Genomic DNA, 24,494 nt, shown 5'->3' with positions numbered 1-24,494 from the left:
AAAACAGTTTTAAAAAGTTTGTTTATAAACAAACAAAATGGCCACCAAAACAGGAAGTAGGTTGATGTACAGTATGTCCACACATAGAAAATACATCCATACACAAGCAGGCTGTATACACCCTTCCTTTTGAATCTCAAGAGATCATTTGTGTGATTCTTTCCCCCTGCATCTCTCATGCACTGAAGTTTCAGGCTGCTCTTTTCTTCCTGCAAACAGCTTTGCCCTTGTCTGTAATTCTTCAGTATGTGAAAGCCCAGCCAGCTCAGAGGACGATTTATCCAGCTTGTAAAAGATAAGAGAGAAGCTGCCCTAATCTAAATAATACACAGGCAGTGTGCATAGAGGGGCCTGGAAGGGGGAGTTCATTGCAGAACCACAACACTGAAGAACTTGGCAGCCTTCCAGACACAGGCCGACAAGTCTGACAAGGGAAAGATACATTGATTTATTACAGAGATGGTGATAGTAGAACGTGCTGCAGTAAGCCAGAACACATTAGAATAGCTTTTGGAACTTGTAGGATGATAAAAAACAGGATGCAATTTTTGTTACGGAGTTGTCTGTTATTGTCTCTTTAAATAAGTAGATAAATACTTATTCTACTTACATAACAGATGTATTGTACAGTCCACATTTTGATTTCCGTGACTTTTACAAAGTAAATAAAGAGAAATCTGTTTGAGGCATTTTCCATTTTTACTGCCTCTGACAGAAGGCAATCCTGATGTCATTTCTTCACTTACTCTTTTTTTTCCTTCTGCCCGAAATGGTGTATGCATTGTCAGACATCCTCCCCACTGAGCTTTGTACTAAACACTTCACTGTCATATCTAGCTTGCTTTATAAACACATGTAAGCACAGCATAGATCATATTTCAGCAGCTTCTGCAGAGGTATGAGGTGTATTTCCCTTCTCAGCCTCCTGTCACACTGAACTTCCCTCAGTCAATCAGTGAGGAGCAGGAATGTGGGAGGGGGGATAGCAAGCTTCCCTCTCCCTCGCTATGGACCAGAACTGAGCCAGGTTGACAAAGATATGATTCATTACAGCGGACACATTTATGACTATATTGTCTGCATAATAAACGCAGAGCAGGGGGTAAATTGATTTTATGATTGACAATCCCGCTTTAATAACAAAAGTGTAATTTCCCTTTAAAACCAAAGAATCAGCTCATAATCCAAATCTTTCTTTAAAGGACAACTGTAGCAAGAATGCTATGGAGACTGCCATATGTATTTCGTTTTAAGCAATACCAGTTTCCTGGCTATCCTGCTGATCCTCTGCCTCTAATACTTTTAGCCTTCGACCCTGAACAAGCATGCAGCAGATCAGGGGTTTCTGACATTATTGTCAGATCTGACAAGATTAGCCGCATGCTTGTTTCTGGCATTCGTCAGATACTACTGCAGCCAAATACACCAGCAGGACTGCCAGGCAACTGGTATTGCTTAAAAGGAAATTAATATGGCAGCCTCCATAGTCTTCTCACTTCAGTTCTCCTTTAAAGTGGAATGCTCAAAAAAAAATTCTATGACATTTATAAAGTATCGTAATCACACTGGTGTTCAGAGTACGTACGCAGGGCATCCACAGCCATGGAATCAGCATGTTTCCTGCTCTCAGCCCCTGAGCCAGCGTAGAACACACATTGAGGAAGTGACCTGCCAGCACTTTACATATTCCAGTTCAGGAACTGCTCTGCTAGAAGCCAGTTCCCCTGAGGTCCACCAAAAAAAGACGCACCGGTCCCGTCGCCGACGGTTACACCTATCCCAGGCCTCTTGGCACTGGACCGAGAAATGTTGCACTTGAAATTCATCACGGTCATTTGAAAACTCGCACGCGTCTGCTAATGACAGGTAATGCCCATTTCACAGAGCGTACGCTGCTTTGATTCTACAGAATAAACAGCGAAGGGGAGTTTGCAACAGACATCAATACGAGCGAGACCAGCAATGGGCCGCTTTGTGCTGTGAGCTTCTCATGCCAGACGGGCATGTAAAGATTTATTGGGCTGAACACTGGGTGACTACAGGACAGTCATCACTGGGTAGCAGGAAATATGCGTGCATGAAAAAAGGGTGCCGTGAAAAAAGGGCCTGACTTTTTAACGAATTTGGCGCCAGGTATTAACAAAATTTGCTAACGAGAACCATCGTTGTCAAGCTTTATTAACGACAATTACTGTTGCAAAAAACAAACGAGAAATAATAACGAATAAATATTAACGTTAAATGTCGTTCCGTTTTTCATTAATACTGCTTAACCCAACCCTACCCTCACACAGAACCCTCCCCTGGTGGTGCCTAAAACTAACCACTCCCCTAGTGACGCCTAACCCTAACCACCCCCCCGATAGTGCCTAACCCTAACCACTCCCCCTGGTGGTGCCTAACCCTAACCACTCCCTCTGCAGAAACAACCTTTTACATATATTAATGAAAATACCTTTGAAAACGTAAAATCTGTACTTATTAACTAAATAATATGACAAAAATATACTGTTGTAAACTTCTAAAATGATAACTACCTCAAAAACTTTAATGTTGTAATGTTATTAACAACATTTTTTGTGGCGCCCTTTTTTCTGATTTTTTTCACCGTATTAACGATAATTGCATTAAAGTCTATGGTGGCGCCCTTTTCGTCCAGGCCCACTTTCACTGCTTAAAGAGACTCTGAAGTCTCAGAAAATTCAGGTTTTTATTGCAAAAACCTCTTAAAGGAATACTGTAGGGGGGTCGGGGGAAAATGAGTTGAACTTACCCGTGGCTTGTAATGGTCCCCGCAGACATCCTGTGCCTGCGCAGCCGCTCACCGATGCTCCGGCCCCGCCTCTGGCTCACTTCTGGAATTTCTGACTTTAAAGTCAGAATGCGCCTGCGTTGCCGTGTCCTCGTTCCCGCTGATGTCACCAGGAGCGTATAGCACAAGCCCAGTATGGTCTGTGCCTGCGCAGTACGCTCCTGGTGACATCAGGGGAGGCGAGGACACGGCAACGCAGGCGCAGGGGTTTTCTGACTTTATAGTCAGAAATTACAGAAGTGAACCGGAGGCGGGGCCGGAGCATCAGTGAGCGGCTGCGCGGGCACAGGATGCCTGCGGGGGACCATTAGAAGCCCTGGGTAAGTTCAACTCATTTTCCCCCGACCCCCCTACAGTATCCCTTTAAGTATTTTTGCCCTAACGAAAACGCTGTAATCGAACTAAATCCCCCCAAACTCCCCGCGGGGCAATCCGGGCAGCGTTTCCGTGAGAGGCAGAGCTTTCAGCTGCAGCTCTGCCTCTCCACGTGTCTATCAGCCCTGATTGCCGCTTCTGCCCGCCCCTCTCAGTCTTCCTCCTCCACTGGGAGGGGCGGGGGAGAGGCGGAGATACGCGCTGATAGACGCATGTAGAGGCAGAGCTGCAGCTGAATGCTCTGCCTCTCACGGAAGCGCACAGACAGGGCAGCAAAATCCGCGACAAAGAAAGTAGTGGATTTTGCGAGGGGAGTTGGGGGGGATTTAGTTCGATTACAGCCGCGAGGAGTTTTAGTTAGGGAAAACATACTTAAAAAGGCAGCTAAATGTTGTCGGCTATAAAATAATAAAAAAGAAAAATAAAGCACCTGGCCCCGATGGGTTCTCTGATGAATATTATCAGACTTTCTTTCCTATTCTAGTTCCTCGCTTAGGTCTACACTTTAACCTTTTAGCAGCCAAATAAAGTAAAACATGATTTGGCTGCAGGGATGAATTTTTCCTGCCGCTGGAGAAGTGTACCTCCCCCAGCCAGGCAGGGTATGCAGAGCGGCGCAGGAAGCTTTTATGGCTACCTGTCTGACCGCTGGGCCGGCTTTCTCTCTTCCTCCTCCACCCGTGGCGCTGCACTCCCGGCATCCTCTTCTGGCTTCCGATCACATGGTATTTCATATAATCGGGGCTCAGAGGATAGTGTCAGCGGCAGGGGTGTGGCTAGCCCAAAGATCAGTTGCACGTGCCCCAGATCTATTTTGGGGTGCCCCTGATGTCCGCCAGGCAGAGTCAGGCAGCAGTACTCATCTCCGGCCACTTGGTCTCCAGATTCTGCTGACATCTTCTCTTCTGGGCATGCCCAAAAGAGGCACCACTGCACCCAGCATGGCACCACACAGGGCATCTATGTGGGCCTACTAGGTGCTGTGGTTCCATTCTGGGTGCTGTGATGCCTTTATGGGGGCATGCAGAAAGCTGTGGTTCTACTATGGGGGCATGCTGGAATTTGTGGTGCCTCAATGGGAGGCCCATGGGAGAGGGTCCACTAGAAGGTCAGGGAATGCTATGAGGGGACTGCCAGACAACCTGGCGGCAGGTCAGCACGCCCATCAGAAAGCCAGACCACCCAGCACAGAAGCCAAGTAACTCTGTCTAGTTCTGTTTAAAGGAAAATGACACTGCCTATTTATGTGATATGCTGCATTTTTTCTTTGTATTAATAGAGAGCGGGGCTTCATCATTTTGCTGGGCAGGCCTACTAAAACTGCTGTTAATTTCATGTAAATTTGACTCCACCCATGACCACATTCACATTCTGGCGCATGGCCACACCCATTTTTCAGCTGGCATGCCCAAAAGTGCCCCAGATCTCCTCGGATTCTAGCAACGCCCCTGGTCAGCGGTGCAGCGCTGCCTATTGGTGTAAGAGCGGTGATGGAAGAGTCTCCACCACCGTAATTACACATTACAATTACCATACACTTCACAATAGGGGCGTGGCCTAGACAGAGCTGTCTGAGGAGATTACAGCTTACAGTAACGTAAGTCTGTGGTACAGAAGTGACTTGGAGCAGGGACTGAACTTTTTTCTTTCGTCACCTAATCAAGAAAATTTGTATACAGATAAATAATATAAGTTGTACTGAGCGCTGTTCCGGCAGGATGAGAGAAGCACTCTTTGTACCCTGAGTTTTGCTTTAAATATTACTATTTGCAACGTGCGACTATTGGCAGCATAAAATATAAATGCAAAATACTATTCGGGATACATAATAGGCACACAGTGATACTGACGAGGGCTAAAGCCGCAAGAGTAAAAGGATAAATTATACTTTTATTATTTATATAGCCTTTTTTTCGCATGCTTATGTTATACTATTACATAATTCATGCATGCCCTCTGGATTTTATTCATTGCAAACCAAAAAAAAAAAACCCAAAATCGCTCAACCCCCCTCTTACTGAGACAAATGTATACTCCGTACTTCATATATTACCGCTGACATCGCGCACTTTGAATCTATATTGCCGGCTATTCGCCGCCACTTTTCCTTCGCAGTTTAAAGTCCGCCGCCCAGAATCTCTGAAATAGAAGTGTGAGAAGAATAAAAAAAAGATGATGATGGTTCCGTATTACGCCTGCAAAGATCTATAGCCCTCTGCGCAATGATTTTTAATAAAAGATAGAGCGACGCAGCACAATGCACGGCTAATCTTTTAAGGCGTTGCGGCGAATTTATCTTTAGCGTCTCTTCAGGACCTGTCGATGGAAAGCGTTTTCCAATTACTGAAGGTGACCTCTGGGGCTTCAGAGAGGAAGATAGATGAGGAGCTGGCATAAAAGGGGCAATGTCACCATTCTATAGATTAAGGTATATTTATAATACGCCCCCTTTACAAGCAAGAACCTCTCAATATGGAGCCAACAGGTTATCTGGTTGTCAGAACCAGACCTGAAGCAGTTATTGGAATGCTGCTTTCTAATAGCTAAGCATTTCTGGTTTTGGAGGTAAGTGGAAGTTGGATTACTAGCCTGGTACACACATCCAGTTTTACCGCCTCCAAGTATTATGAGAGCAGCTTACTTGCACAGTCCGTTCATAGTATTCAAAATCTGTAAGCCCTCATACTATGTGGAGTTGGTAATATTGGACAGAGATTGGCCAAAAGGGGCATTGCTAGGGTCCCAGGACACCCAGGGCACCTCTGGGCAACTTATTAGTACTCTGCACGGCAAAAAATGGATGTGGCCATGTGTGTGTGTGGGGGCGTGGTCATGGGCGGTTGCAAATGTACATGAAGCAGCAGTGTAACCTAAGCTACGTGCGTTGTGGTGCAGCATGACGGACGCTTTGTAACGCGACTTGCAGCACTGCAATGCAACGCCTATAGCAACAATCACAGCCCGACAGGTGTGTATCCACATAGACATATCATAAATGGGTCGCATTTCATAATAATAGGCTGAGAGTCTCTCACCTGGCTTTGGTGTTGGCCTGGGTGCTGTGCTTGGCTGGCCTGGTGGTGATGCTGTGCTGTTTGGTCTGGCATTGATGTGTGCTGGGTTGGCTGGCAGTGATGCTGGCTGGCCGTGATGCTGCCTGGCCGTGATGCTGGCTGGCCGAGATGCTGGCTGGCTGTGATGCAAGGCTGGCTGGCAGTGATGCTGGCTGGCCGTGATGCTGGCTGGCTGGCTGTGATGCTGGCTGGCTGGTGGTGATGCTGAGATGGGTGTGATGCTGATTGTCAGTCAGCTATGATGGCCGGTCGTAATGCTGGTTGGCTGGTCGTAATGCATCAATGGGGGACATGCTGGGTGGCGTTGTGTGTATGTGTGTAGCTGGCTGAGGAGAGGGACGTACAAACACCACAATGCCAGCATTGCCCTGATCCTGCGCGACTGTTCCGTGGTGGTGGTGGTGGGGGGGGATTAGGCGCACCCCAGTTTAGATCTGTGGCACGAGCTACAGATCTATGGGGCTAGCAACGCACCTGCATCTAGCGATGGATGGGCAGATCGACCATGAGACAGATCTCTCTCTGATCATACACTGCAAACTTATTCCATACAGATTTCAGCCGCGTCTGCTGCCTGCCTGGCCGTCCCCCAAACGTGAAATGTTGTATGCTATATAAGATGACGGCTCAAGAGGCCAGAAGTCGCACCAAACACGAGCTCTGGGGTGGACATTTTACTCTTGGGGGAAATTGGCTGGGGGTCCTTTGCATACGTCGGTTGACGCGTTATCGAACAGCGACTCATACGTGAGCTGCGTACGTGATCAACCATGTCAGACTGATTTTCCAGCATGCTCAATAGATACATTAGACAGATTTCACCAATTGCACCAATTTTTATCCGATTAAAACAAACTTTTTTGAATACTGTAGGATGGTCGATCGGGCTGCAAATCCGGTGGATGTATGGGGACCTTTAGGCACTGCAGAGCTTTTACTTTTTTGGCTGATTAGATAACGGCCTGAGCAAGCAGGTGTACAGGCGTCCCGACTCCCGAATAAACTGCTCAGTGAATGTACGGACAAGGTGTATATTAAAAAAGGGTGCATGGAAATTTGGGCACCCAGTAATCCCGATAGTAAAACATCGGTATTTAATACTGATATTTTACTATGGCTAAACCTAACCCTACTCTCTTACAGAACCCTCCCACCTGATGCATCAGGGCCCTATCACATCAGGGCGGTGCAGTGCAGTACTTTTAACGCACTGCTGGGCGATAAAAGTCTATGGAGACTTTTCATACTTCCTCGGTACGCGCAATGCAATGGAGGTGACATTTTCGTCGCATCCCCGATGCAGGCTCAGAACTACGTTACTGCACGGCTTCTGCGTCCAGTTGCGGCGATCTGCGTCGGGCTGTTAGTCTATGGCGATGCGTGGATTTAAAAAAAATTACCGTCAACGTGATGTCGCGGCGCGCGTGCGTGGAAGCGTATTTAAACGATACGCTTGCTTCCACATACCCGAAGCAGGAAGTGATAGCAAGCGTGCGTCATGTGCGCGTGACTTCCTGCTTGGCCGGTGGCCAGACAAGGATAATGCGGTGTTACCTGAAGGCAATAGCGCGGTGTTCCCTGAATGCCTATTTTTGACGGTGCTAAGCAGTGCGTCCGGCGCAACGCACCACATTGCCAAAGCTGGTTTACAGTGTGAAACCAGCCTTACCCTATACTCCCCCCAAACTACCTACCTGATGCCTAACACTAAACACCCCCCCAAAACTGCTGACCTAACGCTTAACCCCACCCCCGCGCAAAACCTTCTCTCTGATGCCTGACCCTACCCCCCCCCCCTCACAGACTACTTACTACCTGGTTCCTAACCCTAAACCCCCCACCCCCGCTCAAACTACCAACCTGATGCCAAACCCTAAACTCCCCCCTTGCACAAAATAACTATCTGATGCCTAACCCTAATCCCCTTCCGCACAGACTACATACTACCTGGTGCCTAACCCTAAACACCCCACCCCCTGCTCAAACTACCTACCTGACACCTAACCCTAATCCCCTCCCGCATAGAGTACATTTGACCTTGTGGCTTACCCTACCCCAATTCCCCACCCGCATGCCCATACCAACGCCAACTATTTATCAGGCACCACGGGTGCCTAAATTACCCCTTAATTTTAATAGGCGCCTACGGCGGCATCCGAGCTTTCGGCACCAGCAGGGGTCTAAATTGCTTGCTTCGACGTACAAGTGTTCTTTTTTTCCCTGTGAAATTCCCCTTTAATGAAACGCTGGTTAACTATTCAGGTGCATTGGAAGAGGTGGAGTAAAACACACCCTGCCCGGCGTCCTCAGCGATATTACACTGCAGCAGGCTAAAAATAGCTCCTCATCCTGAACCAGGATAGAAACAGCAGATTCCCATTTACATTTGGGCGGCTATTCAGCCCCCCGTAATGCTCATTTAGCCGTCCTGATCACGCGCCTCTCTCTATTTCAGCACTTTTCCCAGAGTAGGAGTGACAAGGTCGTCTTGCAGCAATGCAGATGTTAGCAGTGCTGCATCGATGGGTGTTTCCCAGCCAGGGACAGTATCCCGCTCTCTCTGCTTTGTAGACGCCGCGATATATTTAGCAGAGGAGAGGAGAGGACAGATTTTATTCTGTCTGCATCACGTAGCCTCATCCTGGAGAATTTATAGAATGTGCTGTGGACAGGAGAGAGATCCCGGCTGTAAAATAGCAATGTGTACGCGTACGATTATGTATGCTGCCGGTGATCTGAGCGCTCACCTTGCGGCCACTGAAATCCCCGCTGGCGTAAAATACCATTCCCCCTCCGAGTTATTGAGGAACCCCAAACTACCCTTACACCTAGGCGGAGCCTAGTTTAAGCACTGAGCGCCGTGCTCTGAAACCACCTGCTTCAATATGTACCTGTTATAGAGCCGAGGTTAAAGTGTACCAGAGATTGTGAATAGTACAGCTTTGATCATTTCCTGGGGCTTCCTCCAGCCCCATAAACACGTCTGAGTCCCTCGCCGTCCTCCCGCAGTCCTCTGTTCAGCCGCGATCGGCAGAGGCGTAGCTAGGTTTTTCAGCACAGGGGGACAAAGTCAGTTTTTGCTCCGCCTCGTGACAAGGTGTGAACCATAAGGGAACCATCATGCTTTCCCAGAGATGTTTGAGATTTAGAATAATTTCCTGCATGTCCAATCTGCACCTGATTAAGAACAGGATCGATTTTCAGATAAGCACTGCACAAAATCAATCCTGTTCTCCATCAGTAGCAGATCGGACATACCGGAAATGATCAATTTTACCCATCCACCTAGCAGGAAATTGCACCGTGTGTACCAGGCATTAGAAAGTGGGGAGATATGCATAAATACACATGATCTACTTTGCTGATGCAAACATGGCAAATGCTGACTACAGCAGGTAGATCAAATAAAACAAAACTCAGTGGGAAGAGAGCAGGAGGAGGCAGGGGAGAAGATTGGATCCTTCCACCGTCTTTCATAGACTTTTCAGGGACACATCAAAGAAATCAGGGATGAGCAGGAACTACGCCAGTGCAAATTTACGCATCGTAGTTCGCATCTACGCATCGTAGTTCATAGGTGAAGTTTCAAAACTAAACTTACGAATGTACGCGTAGCGAAATACCGCTATGCGTAGCTTGCGCCCACTATGCGTAGTTAACATGTGTATTGTGTAGTGAAGTGAACTACGAATGCGTTATTCGCGTCTAATTTTCCGCGTGCGATTGTATGCTTACAAATTTACGCATTGGAAAGGGGAATGTACGCATAGAAGAGTTCCCGGTATAAGCATTTAAAGAGAAATGGATGCGTAACATTTTCTGCATACGGGCATAAGCCTCTGCATACACTACGCTTCGCACTACGCGTAATTGCGTATTTTAACGCGTAGTCTACGAAATGCCTACGAAGCGAATATTTGATTTCGAAGCCGTAGTTTGGGGAAGCGTAATTGCGTAAAACTGCGCGTAGTTCCAGCGTAGTGAAGGTGGCTGACTACGACCATCCCTGAAAGAAAGTAAAACCTATAACTGCGCCCCCCCCCCAGATGCTGCGTCCGGGAACAGATGTACCCCTTGCCCCCCCATAGCTACTCCTCCTCTGGCGATCAGAACACGTAACTGGCTCAGTTGCGTCAGTCTGGGTCTTCTGCTACGCATGCACGGACCTCCCGCACATGCCCAGTAGACCCGGAATGACGCGACTGAGCCAGTTACCGGGGCTGATGGTGGCTGAACGGCAGACCGCGGAAGGACAGCATGGGACTCAGATGTGTTTATGGGACTGGAGGAAGCCCCGGGTAAGTATTAAAACGATCTCTGGTATACTTTAATGCTGTGTGTATTGCACCCTGGGTGGTCACAAATGGCGATTATCGATTCTGCAAAAAATGTAGATTTCCGCAGGTGGCGATTACCAATTCTGCATATTTATGATTTCCGTGGAGTCTTTTTTGTCATTTTTTTTTGCATTCTCTGATTGGCCAAACACTTCTGAGTTAACTTGAAAGCATTGAACCAATAAGAGAATGCAGAATGTTACCGTCGTAATCGGAATACCACAGGGATTTTCGGCCAATCACAAGACTCAGAAATGCTCGGTAGTATCCGTGTCTTGTGATTCCGATTTCCTGCGTTCACTGATTGGTGCAGTGCTTCTGAGTTCTGTGACTGGGCGAAAATAACCGAGTTGTGGTAAATCGGATTCCCGCAGAAGACGTGCATGGAGAAAAGAGCACCGTGAAAAAAGGGCCAGGCTGGATAACGAAATGGCGCTGGTGGATAACGAAATCTCAATAACGATAAACATCATTGTCGCACTTGATTAACGATAAATACCACCCCTGGTGGTGCCTAAAACTAACCACTCCCCCTAGTGATGCCTAACCCTAACCGCTCCCCTTAGTGGTGCCTAACCCTTACCACTCCCCCTGTAGAAACACCCTTTTACACATAGAAATTATAATATCTTTGATAACTTAAATTCTGTACATATAAATGAAATAATATGATAAAAACTATAACGTTACAAGCTTCTAAAACGATAACATACTTCAAAAACTTTAATGAACGAATGCCCTTTTTTCTGCTTTTTTTCGCCGTATTAACAATAATTGCATTAAAGTCTATGGCGGCGCCCTTTTCGTCCACCCTCAGTCGGCGCCCTTTTTTCCTGCTACCGAAATACCAATTTCAGATCGGAAATGTAGAAAATTTCAATTCCATGGAATCAAATGAGCACATTCCCTACTATTGCAAAATGCCCACACAACAATGGGCGCATAACACAATGTTTGCACGTTTTATCGTCCATATAGGTTTCATGTCACCTAGAATCGCCATATACCATGCGTGTTATCTCACACCTTATGTACAAACACACTAAAGAAGTGGCGTTTGGATAATGTGGTCTGTTACAATGCAGGGTTGTGAACAGGGGCGGAGCAATAGGGAATGCAGAGGTAGCAGGGCCCTTGGACTAGAGCCTAGTGGGGCCCATCAGAAGCCAGAAACCCATCTTCCGTATTAGCTTACCATTGTACCAATGGACGTAGTACCCACTGGCATAACAATAGGGGAAGCAGCCCCTGCCCCCGTGGGGGGGCCGGGGGCCCCCTGGGGGCCCGCTCAGGGCCGTTCTGGGGGGACAGGAGGGGTCGCAGCATGAGGGGAGAGCTTTGCACATCAGCGGGGAGGGGGACAGTCCTCCCTCACCTCGGGCTCTCCCCTCGGGATCGGTTGAAAAGGGCGCCCAAGCTGCCTGTATGAAAAGGGCGCCGCCATAGACATCAATGTTATTTCTGGAAATATGGGCTACAAGGTGTAGAAAAGGGCGCCCGAGTTTTGATATAGGCTACAAGCCCATATTTTTTCGGCTACAAGGTTTTCAGCTACAAGCGGGCTCCCCTTTGTAGCCCGTATTTTTTTCGGCTACAAGGTTTTCGGCTACAGTAAGGTGCCCCTTTGTAGCCCATATTATTGCCTTTTGCCTTTTTTTCTAGCCGAAGTTTTTATATGGGCTACAAGCGCTGGAAGCCAAATTATTTCATTCCCCCACTATCCATGGCGGCCTGGAGGGGGAATAGTAATTAACACATCCCGGAGTTTTTTTGTAGCCGAAGTTTTTATATGGGCTACACCAGGCGCCTTTTTTGTAGCCAAAGTTTATATGGGCTACACCAGGCGCCTTTTTTGTAGCCGAAGTTGGTATATATGGGCTCCACCAGGCGCCCTTTTTTACCGGCGCCCTTTTCATGTAGACCCCTCCCCTCTGCGCTCCCCTCCTGCATCTATCACTGGCAGCAGCGGAGGTGGCAGCTATAATTACCTCCATTCACCACTGGAGGTCTCCGATCTGCAAGGGCTTCACATTACTTCCTGTTAAAACATGGAGGGCTTTGTATGTTAGAGTCAGGCGTTTGAAATGAATCCTCTGGGTAATGGGTAACCAGTGGAGAGAACGGCACAGTGGGGCTGCATCGGAAGGTGAATGAGGCGGGCCGCTGAATTTAGAAGGGATTGGAGAGGTGCTAGCCTGTTTTTTGGTAGACCACAGAGCAGGGTGTTGCAGTAGTCAGCTCTAAAAGATACGCAAAAGCATAATGCATAATACATTTATAGAAAAACATTTCTTTGTTACAGCTCCTACAAATCCTGCAATAAATCTGCAGCATGTCTACTTCCTGATTTCATAGAAGCAGACATATTGTTAACATCCTGTGCTTTCAAATAAGCTAATCTGCCATGGCAGTCAGGTGACACAGGGAGAAATCAAATTATACTTGTGATTAGACACACATGTGGGGAATTAGACAGGTTAAACTTCCTAATTACATACAGGGTACATTATTCTGTGTTTTCCTTCTGTCCTGTACAAGAGTTCAGGTCCACTTTAAAATTAAGAAGCGGAAAAAAATGCAATTCACAGCTAGCACCTTCCTTGTAGCCCATTGTTTGTGCTTATTCCTCATGTTGACATCAGTTATGCCGCTTCTATTGACTGTTGGGCAGGAGTTGGAAGCTACATTGCAGGTGGCTGCACAGCGCACCATATGGATATGCGATGCACCTGTGTGACCTGACCCACACATCCACTTACAGCAGCAATATCTCACATCCTGACCTTGACGTTTTGCTGAAATATGCCCAACTCACAGCGCAACGGCTCATTTGTGTGAAGAGAAAATATTGGAATTGTCACTGCTACCCATTTGTCAGGTCAAAGCAAACCTCAGTTATTTACTGACAAAATAAAAAATACAATATTCACTTTTGTTTATTGTGAACTAGGGGAAGGGGGTCAACAAACCCCTTACCTGTTCCCCATATCTTTCCATCGTCCTGCGCATGTATTTTTCCCCATGGACCTACAGCATAGTCCCCAACAGTCCCGTTTTCGTCGGGACTGTCCCGTTTTGGGGTTGGCTTCCTGTGACGTCACAGGAAGCAGGAAGCCGAGAAGACCAGCTGAAACGCACAGCAATGGTAAGATTAAATAACAGCCCGCTCCGCTGCGCATTTAACTCTGCAGGTGGGGGAGGCACACTGGGGGGCACATTAGGAGGGAGGGAGAAATGGCGGTGGCCATCCATCCCGCATACGCATCCCCGGGGCTGGTGCTCGATCAGTTTTTTTTCTCTCCTCCTCTCCACCCATGTGTACCCTCACATTCCCCCCACCCACGGGTACCCTCACGCTCCCCCTCCCCCCTTTTTGGGAGTAAAAGGGAGTACTATTAATATTAATAATATTAATTAAAATAAAAATATTTTTTAAAAAAATGTTTTAAAAAAAATTGGTGGGCGTGACTAGGGAGTAATGGGGGTGTGGTTAGGGGTGTGGCCTAAGTGTCCTGTTTTCTGTATTTAAAATGTTGGGAGGTATGCTACAGTGAATCATCAGCAACCATGACCCCAGGGGTATCTGGTGAAGAGTCAGAGCAGAATCATCATCAACAAGGCAACCTAGGCAGGTGCCTGGGGCATAGTGGGTGTCCAGCCTCCTTCTCTGACCCCTCTCCACCTCAGATTACCAAAATATTATTATTATTCTTTTTTATTTATAAAGCGCCAACATATTCCGTGGCTCTGTACAAAGTAGGAAAACAAGCAAGGGTTACATAATGATACAGACAATGATGTACATCAAATATAGACACTGGTACCAAATACAGAAATGGTGATTACAATAGCAGATGTAACATGATGACTAAAATGTATAACAGAGTCCAAGCTATTAAATGAATAACATTCCAAGACACAAAAGGTGAGAGAGCACTGCCCTTGCGAGCTTATAATCTAGAGGAATGGGGTTAAAACAAAAGGTGGGGAAGTATACAGTATATATATACGGGCAGTGCATGATTAGGTCATTTAGTAAAGAGTAAATCTAGACGTGAGGTTGAAGGGTGTATGGTCTAAGATAGAGCATATGCTTGTCGGAAAAGGTGAGTTTTGAGGGAGCGTTTAAAGATTGCAAAGGTGGGAGAGTGACAGATGTGCTGTGGGAGGGCATTCCAGAGGAGGGGTGAGGCCCATGAGAAGTCTTGTATAGAGTTGGGCCGAACCTCCGATTTTAGGTTCGCGAACCGGGTTCGCGAACTTCCGCGGAAGGTTCGGTTCGCGTTAAAGTTCGCGAACCGCAATAGACTTCAATGGGGATGCGAACTTTGAAAAAAAAAATTTATGCTGGCCACAAAAGTGATGGAAAAGATGTTTCAAGGGGTCTAACACCTGGAGGGGGGCATGGCGGAGTGGGATACACACCAAGAGTCCCCGGGAAAAATCTGGATTTGACGCACAGCAGCGTTTTAAGGGCAGAAATCACATTGAATGCTAAATGACAGGCCTAAAGTGCTTTAAAACATCTTGTATGTGTATACATCAATCAGGTAGTGTAATTAAGGTACTGCTTCACACTGACACACCAAACTCACTGTGTAACGCACCGCAAACAGCTGTTTGTGTAGTGACGGCAGTGGCGGGTTCACTGAACAGGAATACAGTGGTGGGTTCACAGAACAGGTATGCAGTGGTAGGTTCACTGAACAGGTATACAGTGGCGGGTTCACTGAACACAACAGGTATGCAGTGGCGGGTTCACAGAACAGGTATGCAGTGGCAGGTTCACTGAACAGGTATACAGTGGCGGGTTTACTGAACAGAACAGGTATACAGTGGCGGGTTCACTGAACAGAACAGGTATACAGTGGCGGGTTCACAGAACAGGTATGCAGTGGTGGGTTCACAGAACAGGTATGCAGTGGTGGGTTCACAGAACAGGTATGCAGTGGCAGGTTCACTGAACAGGTATGCAGTGGTGGGTTCACAGAACAGGTATGCAGTGGCGGGTTCACAGAACAGGTATGCAGTGGCAGGTTCACTGAACACAACAGGTATGCAGTGGCAGGTTCACAGAACAGGTATGCAGTGGCAGGTTCACTGAACAGAACAGGTATACAGTGGCGGGTCCACTAAACAGAACAGGTATGCAGTGGCGGGTTCACTGAACACAACAGGTATGCAGTGGCGGGTTCACTGAACAGTACAGGTATGCAGTGGCGGGTTCACTGAACAGTACAGGTATACAGTGGCGGGTTCACTGAACACAACAGGTATGCAGTGGCGGGTTCACTGAACAGAACAGGTATGCAGTGGCGGGTTCACAGAACAGGTATGCAGTGGCAGGTTCACTGAACACAACAGGTATGCAGTGGCGGGTTCACTGAACAGGTATACAGTGGCGGGTCCACTGAACAGAACAGGTATGCAGTGGCAGGTTCACTGAACACAACAGGTATGCAGTGGTGGGTTCACAGAACAGGTATGCAGTGGTGGGTTCACTGAACAGGTATGCAGTGGTGGGTTCACAGAACAGGTATGCAGTGGCAGGTTCACTGAACAGGTATGCAGTGGTGGGTTCACTGAACAGGTATGCAGTGGTGGGTTCACAGAACAGGTATGCAGTGGCAGGTTCACTGAACAGGTATGCAGTGGTGGGTTCACTGAACAGGTATGCAGTGGTGGGTTCACTGAACAGGTATGCAGTGGTGGGTTCACAGTACAGGTATGCAGTGTTGGGTTCACTGAACAGGTATGCAGCCAGGAACAAGCTAAGCCTAACTAATCTTTCCCTATGAGAGACAGTCTGCAGCAGCTCGCCCTACTCTCACTAATGCAGGCACACGAGTGACTGTAATGGTCGCCGCTGCCTGCCTTTTAGTAGGGGGAGAGTGGCTCCAGGGGCTAGTGTAGCCTAATTGGCTACACTGGGCCTGCTGACTGTGATGTAGAGGGTCAAAGTTGACCCTCCATGTGCATTATGGGGCGAACCGAACTTCCGCAAACGTTCGCCTGCGGGACGCGAACGCGAACCATGGAAGTTCGCATGGAACCGTTCGCAGGCGAACCATTCGGCCCAACTCTAGTCTTGTACACGTGAATGTGAGGAGGTAAACGAAGCTCGTGTGTAGATCTGAGATTTCGGATGGGTTGGTATCTGGAAACTAGTGAGGAGATGTACAGGGGAGAGAGATTGTACAGAGCTTTGTAGGTTAGAGTTAAGAGTTTGATTTTACCAAAAGGATCCTAAGGTGGAGCCAAAGCTACTACGTTGCCTAGAGCCCCACTCCACTTAAAGTGTTCCCGAGCACAAGGTACAAAATGAGATATTTACCTAAAGAGAGGGAAGTCTCTGAATACTATTGAGGCTTCCCTTGGTGTTCTGTTGTCCCTGGTAGCTGAGCATGGCCCCCCCAGAAGATTAGCGACAAGGCCATGCACCTTCTCTTCCTCCTTCAGCGTGGCCATGCAGTAGCCATGCGAGCATTCCGACACGTGCAGTAAGCCATAGCCAAAGGCTCCATGCCACTGTGCATGCGTGGCCATGTTCGCATGGCTACTGAGCGGCCGCGCTCGTAACAGAGGAGGAGCGTGACCCTCCATCGTCTTGCCCTTCCTCCGACACAGGGCAGCAGGTGTTGTTGTGGTCACTGTGGTAATGGGTGTAGGGAGTCATGGTGACCGCATTGTTATGGACGGTCATGGTGGCCAAAGTTTTCATATATACCACAGGGTTATATAACTCCAGCCCTTGAATGCCACATCTATGCCAGTGTTTAGGAGGGTGTGAGAAATGGAGAAATGTCTTCTACTTGATGAACCAAAGCCTTTCCTAAACCAGTCCCATAAATTCATTCCATCTGTTCCTGAAATGTGTGAAGACCTCAGCCCTTTGAATACTAGAGTTGATCCAGGGATTTGATCTGACTGCCATCTAAAGTCGGGATGGAATTTTTTCCCTTTTGGGGCTAATTGGACCATGCCTTATAAGGGTTTTTCGCCTTCCTCTGGATCAACAGGGATATGTGAGGGTGCAGGCTAGTGTTGTACCTTTATTGGGGGTTGAACTTGATGGACGTATGTAACAATAACAATAACATTTCTATAGTGCTTTTCTCCCATAGGACTCAAAGCGTAACTATGTAAGTATGTAACTATCCCTGATTACAACCTCTGACATCATCAGGCTGTGGTGGTTACCATGAGGGAGGGGGAGATATTATTTAGGGAACCATAAAAGCTTAGCTTTGGGATGGGGAGGGCACGATTTGCAGTTACACCACTGTCCTGAACACTATAAGATGTTCAACTGAAACTCTCATATTTTGTCTTCAGTGAAACAAGAACCCTCACAGACACATTGATTATTAAAGTGTACGAAAGACTAATAAAGAGAAGCTGGAATAGGCACAGGAGAAACTGTTCAGGTCTTGGCATAGAACACTCTCCTTTGTATTTCAGCGCGGGTCTATAAACCACACTTCCCGCTCTGTTATTCTTTTTTCCCACGGTGTATAATCACATCGAGCGTGTGCCTAAATTATACAGAAATCTCCCTACGTTGATGTTTCCAGCGCAGCACAGAGCCACAAAATTGCAACAAGCTCGTCTTTGTCTGCTCCCGGGGACCGAAGCTGCAAGCCAGCCACAGCAGAGAAGACCACCCACCGATGGTCCTGGTTGACATCTTCCCTGTGGATCCTCCGCTTGGCTGGCTAGGGCTCCGTTTTAAAGTGAGATTATAGATCTGTCGGTGCTGAATCAAGGTTTTTTGTGTGTTTGTGTTGTTTCTGATCATTTTCAAACCTCACATTGGAATTATCATAAGAAACAGCTATAGTGGAGAACTATTGTCTGTATGTGGGCTCTTCTCAGGCTAGGTCCACAAAAATGGAGTGTTTATCAGATTGGAGAGGCAGCAGATCAACAGAGATGGTAACGTGTACCCGAGGTGAAAATAAACTGATGAGTAAGGCCTCTTTCCCACCAGGACGTTGCGTTTTAGGGGACGTTATAGGTCGCATAACGTGCCCCTAACGCAACGCCTGGTGGTGTTGGTGGAGGACGCTACCTAGAGCTGCGTTATGCAGCTCTTGGTGCACCTTTTTTGTGCTATAGACTGCGGAGACCACATGATCCGCATCACGTGGTCCCGCCAGCCAATCGCCGCACAGAGCGGCGCTCCAGGAAGTAAACACTGCACGTCACAGCGTGCAGTGAATATTAATTAGCCATGTGGCTGGCCGAGGTGGAGGAGGGGAGACCTCCTTCAACATTACTGAGCATGTGCAAACAGTCTAACGTGGCTTAGCCGCGTATAACGCACTGCATGCAGCACTTTAACCTGACGTGCAGCGTTACAATGCAACGCAACGTGGGCACTGTGAACAGCCCATTGATTTTTTATTACTGTGAGTTGTGCTGCGTTACAGGCTGCACTAACGTGCGCCTGTAACGTCCCACTGTGAAAGCAGCCTTAAACAACTGGATCTGTCCTCCTACTCCTAAAAATGACCTTTTTTTTAGATATCCCAGGGTTTTATTTTATATCTAAACATTTACAAAGTAGATTGAATGATTTATTGACTTTGTTCAATGGCAGTCTATTAAGTGTCCCAGAGTTAAGATACATAACCTATTGAACCTTTTCTATTTTTCTCCTGCTCTCAGTTGCATTCTGCCAGGAAAACTTTTATGCGCTGTGATTTTCTTATCAGTGAGGTTTAGTTTATTCCTGACAAGTCACCAACAAGACATAAGTTGTCACTTCAATTTTACCATCTCCATGTAGTATGAGGGTTCACCTACTCATGGTGTTCAATATAAGTCGACCCTCATACTATGTAGAGGTGATAACATTGGTCAGTGATTGGCCAATCCTAATTGAATGTGTGTACCAGGCTTTATGAATACCCGTGGAGGTCTTTGAGATAGGAAGTTCAAGAAAATCTTTACACTGGCCACCCAAACATCAGTAAAACCCAAATTCATGTTCCAACCCTGTTGCAAACTATGCAAAACACCTACGGCACTTTTCTTTGAATTGGACTATAACAATTATTTTCGGATTCCACAATAGATGGCAAAACATTCCAATCTGCTGATCTACATAGACAGTGCCGTGCATACAAAGGAACGCTCTCCGCCAACAAGCACGAACAGAGCCTAATCCACAAACACTAAATTGAAGGAAAAATATTTATCCTCCTTGAGCCAGTTTCATAACGTTCCTGTCCATTAAGCCAATTAGCTACATATTGCACCTCCAGCGTCGATCGACTTCCTGTTGATTGTTCTGAGTTTTGGTTTGGCCCAGAGCAGCAGGTTAGGGTGAGTCACCCCCAGTGGGCGGAGCCCATGTACACATTGCAGCACATTGTACTAATCGCCCATGTTGGTGTTGAGTTACTGTCATTTTTTTTTTCTTTTTTGCTACCGGCAAATCTGGCAAAGCTCAGCTCATGCGAAGAAAGTGATTTATGTAAGATGTTCTGCATACCTGATGGGTGAGGAAATGAGAAATCTACATCGCTGGGATGACTCTTATGGGAAACTGCAAAAGCAATAAAATAATTTATTGCGAAACAAAGATCTTTTTATGTGGCGTTAGGTATCCAATAAATATTTTTGGCCTTGAGGGAAGTAGAGGCGGAGAATCACGTTGTGGAAACCGGCCAGAAGTTATCAATTAAAGGGAGGCTCCGGTAGCTAAATTTGCAAATTAAGCTAAAAACACAATACTGAAAGATCTGTAATGTGATACAAATACTTCACACGAGAACGTGATGGGGATGCCAATTCAGATCCATGCATATTGGAAAACGCATCCAAAACACTTAAGTGTGAATCCTGCTTTGAAGTGGCATAAAACTCTGACATAGCATTCCATAAAAATGTGTTTTCCTGATTTTTATTACCCATACAGTTATCATATTTGCTTTCGTGTACAAGTAATATTGTCTGTTTACAAATTACAAGTTCCCATTCTGTATTTTATTGCATAGCTGCTGCATTGAAATATTTAAATCTATCTAGTGGTCACTTCTCAGCTCTCTTCTTCTACAGCAGAGAGAGCTCATTTTCAGCACAGCTAGGCATGTATACTAATTGTAGCAGACAAAGGAATGTAAACAAAATATAATGTTAGCACCTCTATGCATGCAGCCAGAAGCTTTCCATTGAAGAAGAAAGAGCTGTGTTTAACTGTTTGAATGCTGTTCTGCTACAAATTAATTTTGCGGTAGTAGATTTTATACTGTAATTAATCTTTTAGAGCAAGTAAGAAATGCTGAGTTTCATACCACTTTTTAAAGTTGTATGAAACTCAGCATTTTATTTTTGCTCTAAAAGATTATTTACAGCAAAAAAGATACAACCAGACAAAAAACACTGGTAGCAGAACAGCATTCAAACACTTAAAAACAACACATTCTTCTTCAGTGGAAAGCTTAAAGAGACTCTGTAACAAAATGTTCAGCTTTATTTCTTCTATCCTATAAGTTCCTATACCTGTTCTAATGTGGTGTCTCTTACTGCAGCCTTTCCTAGTTGCACAGTGGCTGTATTATCTCTGTTATATAATCTAATCTTCTTTCCTCTGACGGCTCTGTCGGGCTCAGGCACTCAGGCTGGAATGTGCAGCTCTGCTTGTGATAGGATAGAAGCTATACACACCCTCTCCAGGCCCCCTCCAAGCTCTGTATGAATCACAGACTGAGCTTCTCTCAGCCTATCACATGCCATGTCTTTTGTTTGTAAACACTGCCTAAAACTGGCAATTACAAGCCAGGATTGCAGCAGGGAGTGGCAAAAACAGCACAGAAGGGCCTAGGAGAACATAATGAATAGAATGGTATGCTTTTTATTGTAAGAATTTTAGAGTACAGATTCTCTTTAAAGAGAACCCGAGGTGTGTTTAAAGAATGTTATCTGCATACAGAGGCTGGATCTGCCTATACAGCCCAGCCTCTGTTGCTATCCCAAACCCCACTAAGGTCCCCCTGCACTCTGCAATCCCTCATAAATCACAGCCGTGCTATGAGGCTCTGTTTACATCTGTAGTGTCAGTCTCAGCTGCTCCCCCGCCTCCTGCATAGCTCCGGTCCCTGCCCCCGTCCCTTCCCTCCAATCAGCAGGGAGGGAAGGGATGCAGGCGGGGACTGGAGTTCTGCAGGAGGCGGGGAGAGCAGCAGACTGACACTATAGAGATAAACACAGCCAGCTCTGACAAGCTGTTTGTCAGCAGCATGGCTGTGATTTATGAGGGATTGCAGAGTGCAGGGGGACCTTAGGGGGGTTTGGGATAGCAACAGAGGCTGGGCTGTATAGGCAGATCCAGCCTCTGTATGCAGATAATATTCTTCAAACCCACCTCGGGTTCTCTTTAAAGCTGTTGCCAAACTTGAGGAAGTGATTACAATAGAAGCTGATAAGAAAACAAACAAGATAATATAAACACTGCTAGCAGTGTCTCAGCTGAATACAAGCCAAAAGCGTACATAGGAGAAGACACATTATCAGTGGATACATTATAATATATAAATACAGCAGCTATACAATAGATTGCAATGGCAGCTTTCAGAGCAGATAAACTGTACTTTGGGAACTTGTAATTTGTAAACAGACAATAATACTTGTGCACAAAAACAAATACAATAAATGTATGGGAAATAAAAAGTAGAAAAACGTGTTTTTACTGAATGTTATTTCAGTGTTTAAAATCTCTTTAATGAGAAAATAAAATGTTGTTTCGAGTAATTTATGAAAATGTACAAATAGTAGAGTTGGGCCGAACAGTTCGCCGGCAAACGTGGTTCGCGCGAACGTAGGTGGTTCGCGTGCGGGTACCGCACGCGAACCTTTTGCGGAAGAAGTTCGGTTCGCCCCATAATGCACTGAGGGTCAACTTTGACCCTCTACATCACAGTCAGCAGGCCCAGTGTAGCCAATTAGGCTACACTAGCCCCTGGAGCCCCACCCCCCCTTATATAAGGCAGGCAGCGGCGGCCATTACGGCCACTCGTGTGCCTGCATTAGTGAGAGTAGGGCGAGCTGCTGCAGTCTCTCATATAGGGAAAGATTAGTTAGGCTTAACTTCTTCCTGGCTGCATACCTGTTCTGTTCAGTGAGCCCTCAGCCCACTGCATACCTGTACTGTGATCCTGCCACTCCATACCTGTTCAGTGATCCTGCCACTGCATACCTGTTCAGTGATCCTGCCACTGCATACCTGTTCTGTGAACCCGCCACTGTATACCTGTTCTGTTCAGTGGACCCGCCACTGTATACCTGTTCTGTGAACCCGCCACTGTATACCTGTTCTGTTCAGTGGACCCGCCACTGTATACCTGTTCTGTTCAGTGGACCCGCCACTGTATACCTGTTCTGTTCAGTGGACCCGCCACTGTATACCTGTTCAGTGAACCCGCCACTGCATACCTGTTGTGTTCAGTGAACCTGCCACTGCATACCTGTTGTGTTCAGTGAACCTGCCACTGCATACCTGTTCTGTGAACCCGCCACTGTATACCTGTTCTGTTCAGTGGACCCGCCACTGTATACCTGTTCAGTGAACCCGCCACTGTATACCTGTTCTGTTCAGTGGACCCGCCACTGTATACCTGTTTAGTGAACACGCCACTGCATACCTATTGTGTTCAGTGATCCTGCCACTGCATACCTGTTCTGTGAACCCGCCACTGTATACCTGTTCTGTTCAGTGGACCCGCCACTGTATACCTGTTCTGTGAACCCGCCACTGTATACCTGTTCTGTTCAGTGGACCCGCCACTGTATACCTGTTCTGTTCAGTGGACCCGCCACTGTATACCTGTTCTGTTCAGTGGACCCGCCACTGTATACCTGTTCTGTTCAGTGGACCCGCCACTGTATACCTGTTCTGTGAACCCGCCACTGTATACCTGTTCTGTTCAGTGGACCCGCCACTGTATACCTGTTTAGTGAACACGCCACTGCATACCTATTGTGTTCAGTGATCCTGCCACTGCATACCTGTTCTGTGAACCCGCCACTGTATACCTGTTCTGTTCAGTGGACCCGCCACTGTATACCTGTTCTGTTCAGTGGACCCGCCACTGTATACCTGTTCTGTTCAGTGGACCCGCCACTGTATACCTGTTCTGTTCAGTGGACCCGCCACTGTATACCTGTTCTGTTCAGTGGACCCGCCACTGTATACCTGTTTAGTGAACACGCCACTGCATACCTATTGTGTTCAGTGATCCTGCCACTACATACCTGTTCTGTGAACCCGCCACTGTATACCTGTTCTGTTCAGTGGACCCGCCACTGTATACCTGTTCTGTGAACCCGCCACTGTATACCTGTTCTGTTCAGTGGACCCGCCACTGTATACCTGTTCTGTTCAGTGGACCCGCCACTGTATACCTGTTCTGTTCAGTGGACCCGCCACTGTATACCTGTTCTGTTCAGTGGACCCGCCACTGTATACCTGTTCTGTGAACCCGCCACTGTATACCTGTTCTGTTCAGTGGACCCGCCACTGTATACCTGTTTAGTGAACATGTCACTGCATACCTATTGTGTTCAGTGATCCTGCCACTGCATACCTGTTCTGTGAACCCACCACTGTATACCTGTTCTGTTCAGTGGACCCGCCACTGTATACCTGTTCTGTTCAGTGGACCCGCCACTGTATACCTGTTCTGTTCAGTGGACCCGCCACTGTATACCTGTTCTGTTCAGTGGACCCGCCACTGTATACCTGTTTAGTGAACACGCCACTGCATACCTATTGTGTTCAGTGATCCTGCCACTACATACCTGTTCTGTGAACCCGCCACTGTATACCTGTTCTGTTCAGTGTACCCGCCACTGTATACCTGTTCTGTGAACCCGCCACTGTATACCTGTTCT

General features: G+C 46.9%; 1 long non-coding RNA gene across 1 annotated transcript in view; it reads left to right on the top strand.

The window, feature by feature from the left end:
• Positions 1-1,784: 1,784 nt before the first annotated feature.
• The window catches only part of LOC137517882 (uncharacterized), a 39,566-nt gene continuing 16,856 nt past the window's right edge, over positions 1,785-24,494 (top strand). The window contains exon 1 of the long non-coding RNA XR_011020705.1: positions 1,785-1,866. This is a non-coding gene — a long non-coding RNA (uncharacterized lncRNA). The remainder of the gene's footprint in view (positions 1,867-24,494) is intronic.

The sequence above is a fragment of the Hyperolius riggenbachi genome, chromosome 5 (assembly GCF_040937935.1).
Source record: "Hyperolius riggenbachi isolate aHypRig1 chromosome 5, aHypRig1.pri, whole genome shotgun sequence".
Taxonomy (NCBI): Eukaryota; Metazoa; Chordata; class Amphibia; order Anura; family Hyperoliidae; genus Hyperolius; species Hyperolius riggenbachi.
Note: the sequence above shows the minus strand (reverse complement) of the source record. Positions and strands in the feature narration are given on the sequence as shown.